Source organism: Myotis brandtii, unplaced genomic scaffold (genome assembly GCF_000412655.1).
Source record: "Myotis brandtii unplaced genomic scaffold, ASM41265v1 scaffold84, whole genome shotgun sequence".
In the NCBI taxonomy this organism is placed as follows: Eukaryota; Metazoa; Chordata; class Mammalia; order Chiroptera; family Vespertilionidae; genus Myotis; species Myotis brandtii.
This window is the reverse complement of record NW_005371410.1, coordinates 8,389,649-8,401,728: the sequence shown is the minus strand read 5'-3', so window position 1 is coordinate 8,401,728 and position 12,080 is coordinate 8,389,649.

The following is a 12,080-nucleotide window of genomic DNA, read 5'->3' as shown; positions in this document are numbered from 1 at the left end:
GTGTGCAGGAGGCAGCTGATCGATGTTTCTCTCTCATCGATGTTTCTAACTCTCTATCCCTATCCCTTCCTCTCTGTAAAAAATCAATAAAATATATTTTTAAAAAAATAAATAAAAATAAAATTTAAAAACAAAGTTTTCAGGCACTGGTAACAAAGACCACATAACTGCAATCCTTCAAAGAAGGGCAGTGCCCAGTAAGCCCCATATTAACCTGGTTTTCTCCCTGGGCATATTATCTGTTATTCATGGAAGTGGTGTACAACCACTCTCAAGAACAGAGGAAAGACAGCTGCTAAGCTAGCTGAATTTTGGGAAGCAGGAAACTAGAAAGAAGAAAGCCAATGATCAGGAGCTTAAAAAAAAAAAATCAATTAGGTCCTCAGCAGACTTTGAATCTTCACATGCATAGGGTAAAGTTATAGGAATTTATCAGAAAACAATTGCCGAGGGGCTGAGAACTGAATAAATTTTTAAACCTCTTTTTACAGATAAATCTCCAGTTTAGATAACTTCTTTGCTAAAGTCTTTCAAACTTTTAATAGCACCAATTCTCTCAGAGAAAAGAGAATAGGTTTTGAAATTAGCTTGATCTTGATGCTCATGTCTGATAAAGCTCAGTGGTTTAGCATTGATTGACCTGTGAACCTGGACGTCACGATTCCGTTCCCGGTCAGAGCAATGTCTGGGTTACAGGCTCGTTCCCCAGTTGCAGGGGGGGTATGCAGGAGGCAGCTGATCAATGATTCTCTCTCATAATTGATGTTTCCATCTCTCTATTCCTCTCTGAAATCAATAAAAATTTATTTGTAAAAAAGAGAAAGCCTAATTATTATGAATATTGATACAGTAATTCTAAAAACATATTAGCAAATGAAATCTAGCAATTTATTTAAAACAATAGTACATCACAAACAGGTTGTTCCCCCCCTCAAGAATGCATGGTTAGTTAACTTTAAAAGTCCAACAGTGAAAATTCACCTTATTAACTATAAAGATGAAAAATCAAATTCATATCTTAATAGATTAAAAAATCATCTGTAAAATTAAAAAATGAATACTATTAAAACTAATAAATAAAATTTGTAAGGTCCTAGTTAGTGCAATAAGGGAAATAAGAACAGATAAAATATATATTTCAGAAAAATCATAAACCTACCATTAAGTCATTAACAATATGGTTATATTTATAAAAAGTCAAACTCATGAATTTATATAATAATACATAATTTATTAATTTTAATAATTTTAGTAATGATCATTACTTATGTTATTGATATTAATATAAATTATTTTCAATATTAATCATTATTAATATTGGTTAGTATTATTTATTAAAGTAATGATTCCATCAGGATGCTGAATATAGTATCAATATATAAAATTCAGTTTTTCTATGTACCAGTATGAAAAATTTAAAAATGTAAAATTATAAATAATATAAATTAAAATATAACTAAAATTCATCTAACACATAGAAACCATTCTACAAATTATTGAGAGAAGTTTTTAGAAGGCCTAAAAATGTTTGAGATGTAACATTTTAGTAGAGATATAAAGAGCCAGAAATGATAAGACAATTTAGAAGAATAATTATGAAAGTCTTGCACTTGTGAACAGAACTGATTATAAATCTTTAGTAATGAAAACTGTGGTGTTACTCCAAGGACAGACATATAGGCTAGTAGAACAAAATACAGAGATAGAATAAATCCATAAACATACCTACATATGTACACTCGATTTACAAAAATGGTATTATAGCTTGTATAAAACTGTGCAGTAGAAAAGGATGATCTTTTCAATTATTGCTACTGGGTCAAATATAAAAATATGAAAAATATGAACCTTGATTCATATCCTTATTGTGAAATATAAAACAACAAAGCCTCTATAACTTAACACAGGATAATATGTTGCTGATTTTTGCTACATAGGACACAAAAAGCCTAATCACAAAGGATAAGATGGATACATTGAACTGTGTTAAAAATAATAACTTCTATGAAACTACATACCATTGAGAGTAAAAATGAAAGCCACACAATAGAAGAATATATAGGAATATCTAACAAATAAGCTGAATTCAGATATATAAGTGATTCCTATATTCACTAAAAAAAAAGAAAAGAAAATTGAAAAATGGGCAAGTAGCTAGAATAGGAACTTCCCAAATGAAAACTTCAAGATGACCAATAAACATGAAAACAACTTCATTATTCATTTGAGTAATGTAAATTTATACTATAACTAGAGGCCCGATGCATGAATATTTATGCAAGAATGTTCCTGCCTTCACCTAGCTGCCGGCACCGCCTTTGCTCTGGCCAGAGTCGCCTTTCTGCCTTCGCTCTGACCTGGAGCCTCCTTTCTGCCTTCCCACTCTGCCCAGAGGCCCGGAGCAGCTGGGGCGGTGCAGAATGCCTGCGTCATCGCCATGGTGACTACGCAAGCATCCTGCCCCACCCCCGGCCACTCGGCTCCTGCAATTGCAAATTAACCTGCCATCTTTGTTGGGTTAATTTGCTTACATACTCCTGATTGGCTAGTGGGCGTCACGAAGGTATGGTCAGTTTGCATCTTTCTCTTTTATTAGTGTACATGAGATATTACTACACACCTTTCAGAATGACTATAACTTGGTAACACTGATAATTCAAAGTGATAGTGAGTTGAGAAACAACTGGAGAGATCTCATGTTCTGCTACTGGCACTGCCCATTGGTATAACTACTTAGGAAGACTAGTAATTTCTATTAAAACTAATATACCCACCACATGACCCAACAGTCTCACCTCCAGGTATATCAGAAATGCATACATATGTGCATCAAAAGGCATGTATAATGGTATTCATTGCCTGATTATTAAAATCTGGAAACAGATAAATATTCATTAAGAGTATATATAGATATATAAATATACAAGAGAATAATAAACAGTTTTGGTAATAAAAAATATTGCTATACATAACCACATTAATGAATTTCATAAATATAATGTTGAGCAAAATTAGTTAGACATAAGAAGCACCTAACAGATTAATCATTTAGAAAAAATTCAAATATAGGCATAATCTAGATGTTTAAAATCTATGATAAAAGCATAATATGCTAATTAGACTGGATGGCCAAACGACCTTCCAGACAACATTCCGGATGACTTTCCAGATGAAGCTGGGGCTGCAAGGGCTGAGGCAATCTGCTGCAGCTGCGAGGGCCAAGCCCCTTCCATGAATTTCGTGCATTGGGCCTCTAGTAATATAATAATCTAGAGTGTTATAATAATACTCTGTAATGTTGGAAGTCAGATAGTAGTTACATTTGGGGGGGGTGCTACATTTTTAAATTTTTTTAAAATATATTTTTATTGATTTCAGAGAGGAAGAGAGAGGGAGAGAGAGATAGAAACATCAATGAGGAGAAACATTGATTGGCTGCCTCCTGCACGCCCCCCACTAGGGATCAAGCCCCCAACCTGGGCATATGCCCTTGACTGGGATTGAACCTAGGACCCTTCAGTCCGCAGGCTGACATTCTATCCACTGAGCCAAACCAGCTAAGGCAGCTACTTCTTTACTATGTATTGCTCACATGATTTTTCCTTTTGTAAGAATTCATAGAGTATCAGAATTTGTTGAGCCACTAATTATTTGTGCACTGTGTATGTGCTACTTCAGAAAATGTTTACCTTAAGCAAAAGAAGATAATAGTTCTTCATGATCTCTAATTTGGAAAATAATTCTTATGATGTACATTATTTTGAATTTACTATTTTATGTAGTCATTCAATACATACTTATACAACTCTGAAAATCACATGGTTAGAATTTCCCCTTATTACTAAATATTCTTAGCAACGTATTTTAATGATGTATAGTGTATCAAAATATTTATAATTTTGTAGTATATTTACTTATTTAACTACTTTATTTGCCTGTTTTACAATTTTACCCTATTATAAATACCACTGAAATGAATATCCTTGCTCTTTAATTTATGACAATTTATAAAAATGACCTAAGGGATATGAATATTTTTTCCATATTGTACTGATTTGCAGTCCCTGTGATGTTCATGGCATGAAGTGCATTTTCTAAATACTTTAATATGTCTAAGGATCCTAGGAAAGAGTGGCAATTGTTCCTAATTGTGTGAAATTAAAAGTAGCCTAGGTTCCCAACTCTCATCCTTGGGCTGCAAAAACATTTTAATTTATATAATTTGTATCAAAGAACAATTATGGAACAAGTGACTAATTCTATAGAAAGAACATGAACTGTAAGGACCCGTTTTTAATCCTAGCTTTGATACTCGATACCCATTGGAGCTGGTAAGTGATTTCAGCTATCTGAGCCTTAGTTTCACCTATGTAAAAGAAGATAATCATTAATAGTACATAGGACTGCTGTGAACACTAAGTAATATATATATATATATACAGCCTAACATAGTGTCTGGTACAGTTGTTATTCAATAAGTGATATTTTTTTTCTTCTCAATCATGACATTCATTCAATTATCCATAGTAATGGGTCAAATGGCATAGATAATTTTAAAACTTTACTACTAATGATAAAATAAAAAGGAGTTGATTTATTTCAGCTTCTCCACATATTCCTGCCTCCTAGGAAAAAAAAAAATAAGGGAACTAGATACCACAAATTGCAGAATCAAGCTATAAATAATTAAGAGCTGGTCTTGGGTCTTATTTTATGCTCAAAAATCTGAATCATTACGAAATTAAAAGCCCCTCTGGAAGTTGTGTTTTCATTTAGCCTTTAATAAATAAGTTTCAAGTGTCTTAATTTTTTAAAAGGGCCTTTAAAAATCATATCAGAGGTTAGGAAAGGGCTCCACTTAACAATATTTTTTTTCCATGTGAGTACTATCATTAAGACAATTACCACTGATCACCTTTTAATGATATTTCAAAACCACTTGAATATTTTTAAAAAGGTCACCCACAGCAACATAACTCATAGAGCTGAACAGCACAAATGGGGCTTTTGCATTTGTTCAGACATGTACCAGGTTTTAGTTCCTACAGGCTCACAGACGGTTTTCTCCTTAGCAGTTTGCCAAATGTATTTTAGAATGTCCAAAATTTAAAATGTTGATGTGTGAGAATCAACTACATAATGAAAGAATCCAGGCACCATTAAAATGATAATGTGAATCACTCTTTTTCTCTCAAATGTGCTAAGTGCAACTTGCTAGATTATATGGAGGATAAGAAAGGTAAATAGGTAATATGTTGAGTGGAAAAGACCATAGACTTCCCCAGTCAAAACTGACTTTTTTCTGAGGATCCTTCTTCTCTTTTTTTGTTGCAAATATCAAATTATGACCATGGAATATGTATAACAAGCTACAATGCAATTCCTGATTATTCAGAGCCTAATCATGCAGTTTGTGTTTTATCCCAGCCATTTGCTTCTCCTTTTCCTGCCTGCTGCCTGCCTTTTGCCATTTCACTGCTTGTTAGTCTTTGGCCAGAGTATCCCTGAAAAAGGCATTTTTAAAAAGGAGGTGGGGGAAGGAAGGCCAAATTATTTGAACTTCTTCCAGTTTTGTCTAAAGTTCCTAGAGGGAGACTGGCTCTATACATTTTCAGTACCCATAGACTCGGGCAAAAAAGTTGAGTATATAAATTTTAAAAAATCAACCAGGATGTGGAGGGAACCCAAAAATGAAATTAAAACTGTAACAAATGAATAAACTATTTTAAAAATGAATAACATATCCATAAGGAATGTGGAGGAAAAGAAAAGAATGAACTGAAATTACTTTGGAAAACAATATTTTGGCTGATATTATAAGGCTAAATTCAAAAGATACTCTACACAAACACTATACTCTAATTTAAAATGTTTCTTATAGGAGGATGGATCAACCAATGTGGAACTACTTAATGTATATTAATAAGTAGTGCATATATTATACTTAATAAAAGCCAGATTTGTCATGGTCAGAGAAAGTAATTACAATTATGGAAGATAGAAGGCTAGCCTCAAATTCATGGTGTTGTTTTGGAATTGGAACTATTAGTATAAACTCATTTTTAAAAATGTATAGATACATATATAAATACAGAAATAAAAATGTGTACATATATGCATGTGTTACTGTATAAATATCTAATTTCTAGCTCTGTCTGCACCTCAGTAGCAATAAGCATACCTTGTACCCACATCTTAGTTTCTAAACACAATTTTCAACAAAAGAACCCATGACTTCTTGGTAAAGGGGTTGATTCTGGGTCTGGGATAGAGAAAATAAAGATGAATCTATACTAGAGCACCCACGGTACCACACAGTAAGGACGTCTAAAAAAAGATGGAAACGTGTTAAAAGGGTACAAGCACCAACCTGAAAGACTTTACATGGCCAAAGCCAGACAATTTGAACAACAAAATAAATAATGATAGTATCAAGTTAACACCCATAGAATACATGAGTACCCATGAGTCTACAGTGATATAAATAAATAGGTGGAAAGAAAAATAAATGGGGAACAAGGGACAGCTCTTCCTTATAAAATAACTGTAAAATCACCATTACAGTTATATAATATTAATTGCTGCAAGTCAAGTTTCACCAAGGGATACTAAGATTAGTGAGTGAAAGCTTGAGAGGAAACAGGATATTTGCATAGCCTTAAAGAATATCCCCCAAGATATGTATTAATTACGTCAGGAAAATAGCAACTTTATAGTGGAATAAAGTCACGGCATAAAAACTATAACATCACGTCTCTCCTGATAAGATACAATGATAAGGGGTACATCATGTCTTCAGCATCCTTGCCAAAAATTCCTAACCCTAATATAATTATGACAAAACATCAACCACAAATTGAGGGGTACTTTATAAAATAACTGATCAGTACTCTTCAAAAGTGCCAAGATCACAAAGACAAGGATCTCAGGAATGGTCACGTATTGGAGGAGACTAAGACATTATAAGGATACCTGAGCAGTGGGATCCTGAATTGGATCATGGAACAAACAAAAGAAAAACATTATAATAAAACATTAATGAAACATGAATAGTTTGTGGTTTAGCCAATAGTTTACACCAATGTTAGTTTATTAGTCTTGATCATTGTACGTTTATGTAGCACATTAACATTAAGGAAAGTTGAGACAATGGTATACTAGGATTCTGCAGTATTTTTGTAACTTTTGCTTAACTCTAAAATAATTTCAAAATAAAAATTTTAAATGTTATTTCGAGTAATCAGGAAGTGAATTAACTCTTTCTGCACCATCCCATCAATCAAGAGTGGCTGAACATTATTTTCATCTACTGAAGAATTATTTTGGTATATAACATACACTAGGTACAAATAAATTTTAAAGGATAATGTTATTTTGTTCTTGTCCTACCTCACACTAAAGGTCTTTGGCAAACTTATTTGGGTATCTCTTGCAAATGCTAAACCCTCACTCTGACATTTACAACTCAATGCCCTAATATTGTCTGGGCATGGAGACGGTGTTAATTTATTGTAGTTGCTCTTTTGCACAGGAAGGACAGGAATGAATTATAGATCTGAATCAAACCCAATAAGTATGGTGATTTACCTGGATTTCAAATAAAGAAATGATCAACTATTCAAGAATTTTTAAAAAATCGTTTATCTAAAAAGTATGGATATTCAATGAGTGCTTAAAAATAAAAGTTAATGTTAACAACATTCCTGAATATGATAAGACTATCTGTATTTTTTCCCATTAATACATTCTTACACACAGACATTTCAGAGCTTATTTCATTGCCAAGATATGGGGAACTATACACTTGCTATATTTTGTCGACTCAGTTCTTTCCCACACTTGATCTTTTAAGTATGATTTTCTGAAGTTCAGTAAAGATAACAGTTGTGGGCTCAGTAAAACAGAACACTGGAGGAGACATACAAAAGACAAGTGACCTCAAGAGCTCCATCTATTATTTGAAAGTGTGCATTTTTCACAAAAGTTTTAAAGGCAAGACTTTTTTCCTTATTTTTTAACCAAGTTTCACTCTTGCATCATAAGTGCATTTCCCCTGCTTGACTCATACTCTACATGAAATTTAAGTTGATGATCCTTGTAACACCTATAGCTTTATGAAGATCTTACCAATTTTTCCACTGAATAGAAAACAAGGAATAAAATCTCTACCATGATCAATGAGAGGGATTTTGGGATGGACATAATTAAAAGTTTAAGATCTCTATCATCTATTCAGAAATAGGTTTTTGAAGAAAAATATATGATTTGTTTAGTTTAAAGGGGTATTCAAAACAAGCTATAACTTCTGAATTTTACAAGTTTTTTCCATTTTGAATCTATGGCACATAGACACTTGCAAATAGGTAACCTCACCTGCCTCTTTTCATTATGGAAACAAACAGAGGCATCATTCTTTTGCTGGTGTGGTCTGAGTTCAACATAAATCAGAATTCATTAGTAGCAGTGAATCTGTAATATTCTGGGAACTGTTACTGCAGAATAGGTCAAGTTACATTCAGATGCCTTATATGAAGAAGTTCATATTAAACAGAAAAAGTTCAAAGAGCAGGAATTACAAGAAATACCTAAAATTTCTCAGCAAGATAAGTTTTACAGTCAGCACACCAGGTAAAACACCCTTTATCAAAAATTTACTATGCCATATGAAGCTAAAAGTGTCACATGTAAAGCACAAAGGTATTAAAATGTTGGTAATGAGCTATATACTATCAACAAGAAATAACTTACTTAAAACCACGTTTAAAGATATAAAATTTTTGTATCTTAAATCTATATTATAAAATGCTAGAGGCCCAGTGTACAAAAATTTGTGCACTTGGGGGGGGGGGTCCTTCAGCCCGGCCTTTGCCCTTTCATAGTCTGGGAACCCTTGGGGGATGTCCACCTACTGGTTTAGGCCCGATCCAGTCAGACATCCCTCTGGCAGCCCGGGAGCCCTAGGGGGATGTCCACTTGCCAGCAGGGAGCAGACCTAAGCTGCAGTTGAACATCCTTAGCGCTGCTGAGGAGGCAGGAGAGGCTCCCGCCACCACCACTGTGCTAGCAGCCATCAGCCTGGCTTGTGGCTGAGCAGAGCTCCCCCTGTGGGAGCGCACTGACCACCAGGGGGCAGCTTCTGCATTGAGCATCTGCCCCCTGGTGGTCAGTGTGTGTCATAGTGACCAGTCATTCCCAGTCATTCTGCTGTTAGGATCAATTTGCATATTATCCTTTTATTATATAGGATAGAGGCCTGGTGCATGGGTGGGGGCCAACAGGTTTGCCCTGAAGGGTGTCCCGGATCAGGGTGGGGGTCCCGCTGGGGTGCCTGGCCAGCCTGGGTGAGGGTCTGAAGGCTGTTTGCAGGATGGCCAAGCCCCCCAGTAGGGACCCTCACCCCATGGGGGTGTGGCCAGCCTGGTTTTCGGGCTGCCCACAGCCCCTTCAGGGTGAGGGAGTCCTGCTGGGGTCCCTGGCCAGCCTGGGTGAGGGGCTGATGGCCGTTTTCAGGCTGTCCACGCCTCCCGGCGACCCAAGCTCCCAGCCTCTTTCTTTTTTTTTTTTTCTGGGATTTATCTTCTATAATTGAAACTTTGTAGCCTTGAGCGGAGCCCAGGTCTGGCTGGAAGCCTGGGTTGCCCTGAAAACCCAGGCTCCCTGCCCCTCCTTGAGCGGAGGCCACAGCCGGCTGGAAGCAGGTATCTGGGATTTATTTATCTTCTATAATTGAAGCTTTGTAGCCTTGAGCAGAGCCAAGGGCCGGCCAGGGCAGGTGGGAAGCTTGGCTTCCTCCATCGCCGGGGGCAACCCAAGCCTCCTGCTCGCTCCAGCTCCATGGCCAGCGCCATCTTAGTTGGTTTAATTTGCATACTTGCTCCTGATTGGCTTGTGGGCATGGCTTGTGGGCATGGCTTGAGCATAGCGGAGAGATGGTTAATTTGCATGTTTCTCTTTTATTATATAGTATATCTGTAGCATTCACTGAATTGAGTAACAAAGATTATGAAAATGTAAGTTTAAAAATTCTATATTAATGGTAATTTCACAATTATCTATTGAGTGCATACTATATATCAGTAATATATTTAGTGACTACTCTGTCAAGGTCTTTAGATTCCCTAATATTCATAATAACTTAGGCAAGGCTGGTACATCTTCATTTGTAAAACAAGACTCAGAATTTAAGCAACGGGTCCAAAGCCACACAATTAGTGATTATCTGTCTTCTCAATCATTATGTTTCTTCTTTTATATATAAGATCAGTCTTCCACAAGTTCTATTCTTGAGAACTCATGGGGAAAGCATCCTAGGTCCTTCTCCCTTCCTCTCTGAAATTAATAAAAAAAAATTTTAAACCTCTATGAAATAGTCTTTCCTAATATCACCCAAGCATAGTTGGTCAGTCCTGTGTCTTTTGACACTATCCACATTATCTGTATAATCTTTTATTTTAATGACTTCCTTAAGTGTAATTTCCTGTAAGTTATAGATTCTAAACTCCTTGAAGGTACAGACCATTTCTTATTCAACTAGCACAGTGCTTGCATCCTTAGCACAGTTCCTGGCTTAATAAAATGAATGAATGAAATAATTCATTATAGAAACCACCCACAGGAAAACTGGTCTTGATATTCCACTTTAAAATCTGGAGCATTCGTCCTACAGTTGTTAAAAGAAAGGCTGCAATTTTGGTGATGACTCACTCATCAAAACCTAATGGTGAGCTCTAGGTTAATGTAAATTTAATGAATTCATTTCCATTTTAGAAACACTTGTTGGGTTGTTACATAAAAGATAAAAGTAGTATAAGATTCATAAACAAAAATTAACATAAGGGCTAAGATGATTTATGCTATAAATGATTAAAACAACATGCAAGGAAATACAGAGAAAGGAGCAAAAATTTTAGATTCAAGACTTTTCAGCAGAAACAGATCTTGAGTTATGTTTTTGAACTGGGGAAGAAGGAGATTCTAAGGGAGGGAAAAAAATGGAATAAAAGCCAGAAGATCAATGAGCATGTGGAGTAGCCAAGACACAACAAAGAGACCAAAGGAAGGAGAAGATGGCTTAGAAAATAACCACAGAAATACAGGCTAGGACAGCTGTGGAAAGTACAGATTAAGTCATCTCTACTATTTACACACTAACAAAGGCAAAAGTTCTTTTGGTAAGAATGACCCAGTATTTCAGCAAGGGAACATAGCACTATATAAAAAACATATTAGAATTTATAGGTATTGAATGTACTTTTAAAAAAAATATATACCTTATTGATTTTTTACAGAGAGGAAGGGAGAGGGATAGAGAGTGAGAAACATCGATGAGAGAGAGAGACATCGATCAGCTGCCTCCTGCACACCCCCTACTGGGGTGCCTGCAAAGGGATAGAGAGTTAGAAACATATGAGAGAGAGAGACATCGATCAGCTGCCTCCTGCACACCCCCTACTGGGGATGTGCCTGCAACTAAGGTACATGCCCTTGACCGGAATCGAACCCGGGACTCTTCAGTCCCCAGGCCAATGCTCCATCCATCGAGCCAAACCAGCCAGGGCTTGAATGTACTTTTTAAAAGACATCAACTACCAGTATCCTGTTTTTTTACTCCAGGTCCCTGGGAAAAACTCTCAATCATCCTTCTCATTATCTGTATGTGTGTATTGACGATAAATGCAATGTTAGTGACCCTTTCTTTGAGGCACGTTAATCATTTACTCATTTTTCCAAAAAGGTTTCTTCTTTCATTCAAGATCCATAAGGAAAAGCTGGTTACTTATTCATTATAACTGCTTTATCCAACTCTGAGAGACAAAGTTTAACAAAGCATGTAGCCAGGTCTCATTTACCAGTTAACACTAATACATGTGATAAAAATAATTTAATCCTAAATAAAATTATTGAAATTTCACTTCTTTATCTCCTTAAAAGGATAGATAAGTACCAAGGTTCTTCATAAAAAGTTCTCATTCAAATTTTGGTACATGCTCTCCTTTCTGCATCTCCAAAGGAAATGGCTATAAAGAGAATTATAAGAAAGACATACAGGTATTATTCTAAAAGTTTAAGTTAAAATTAAT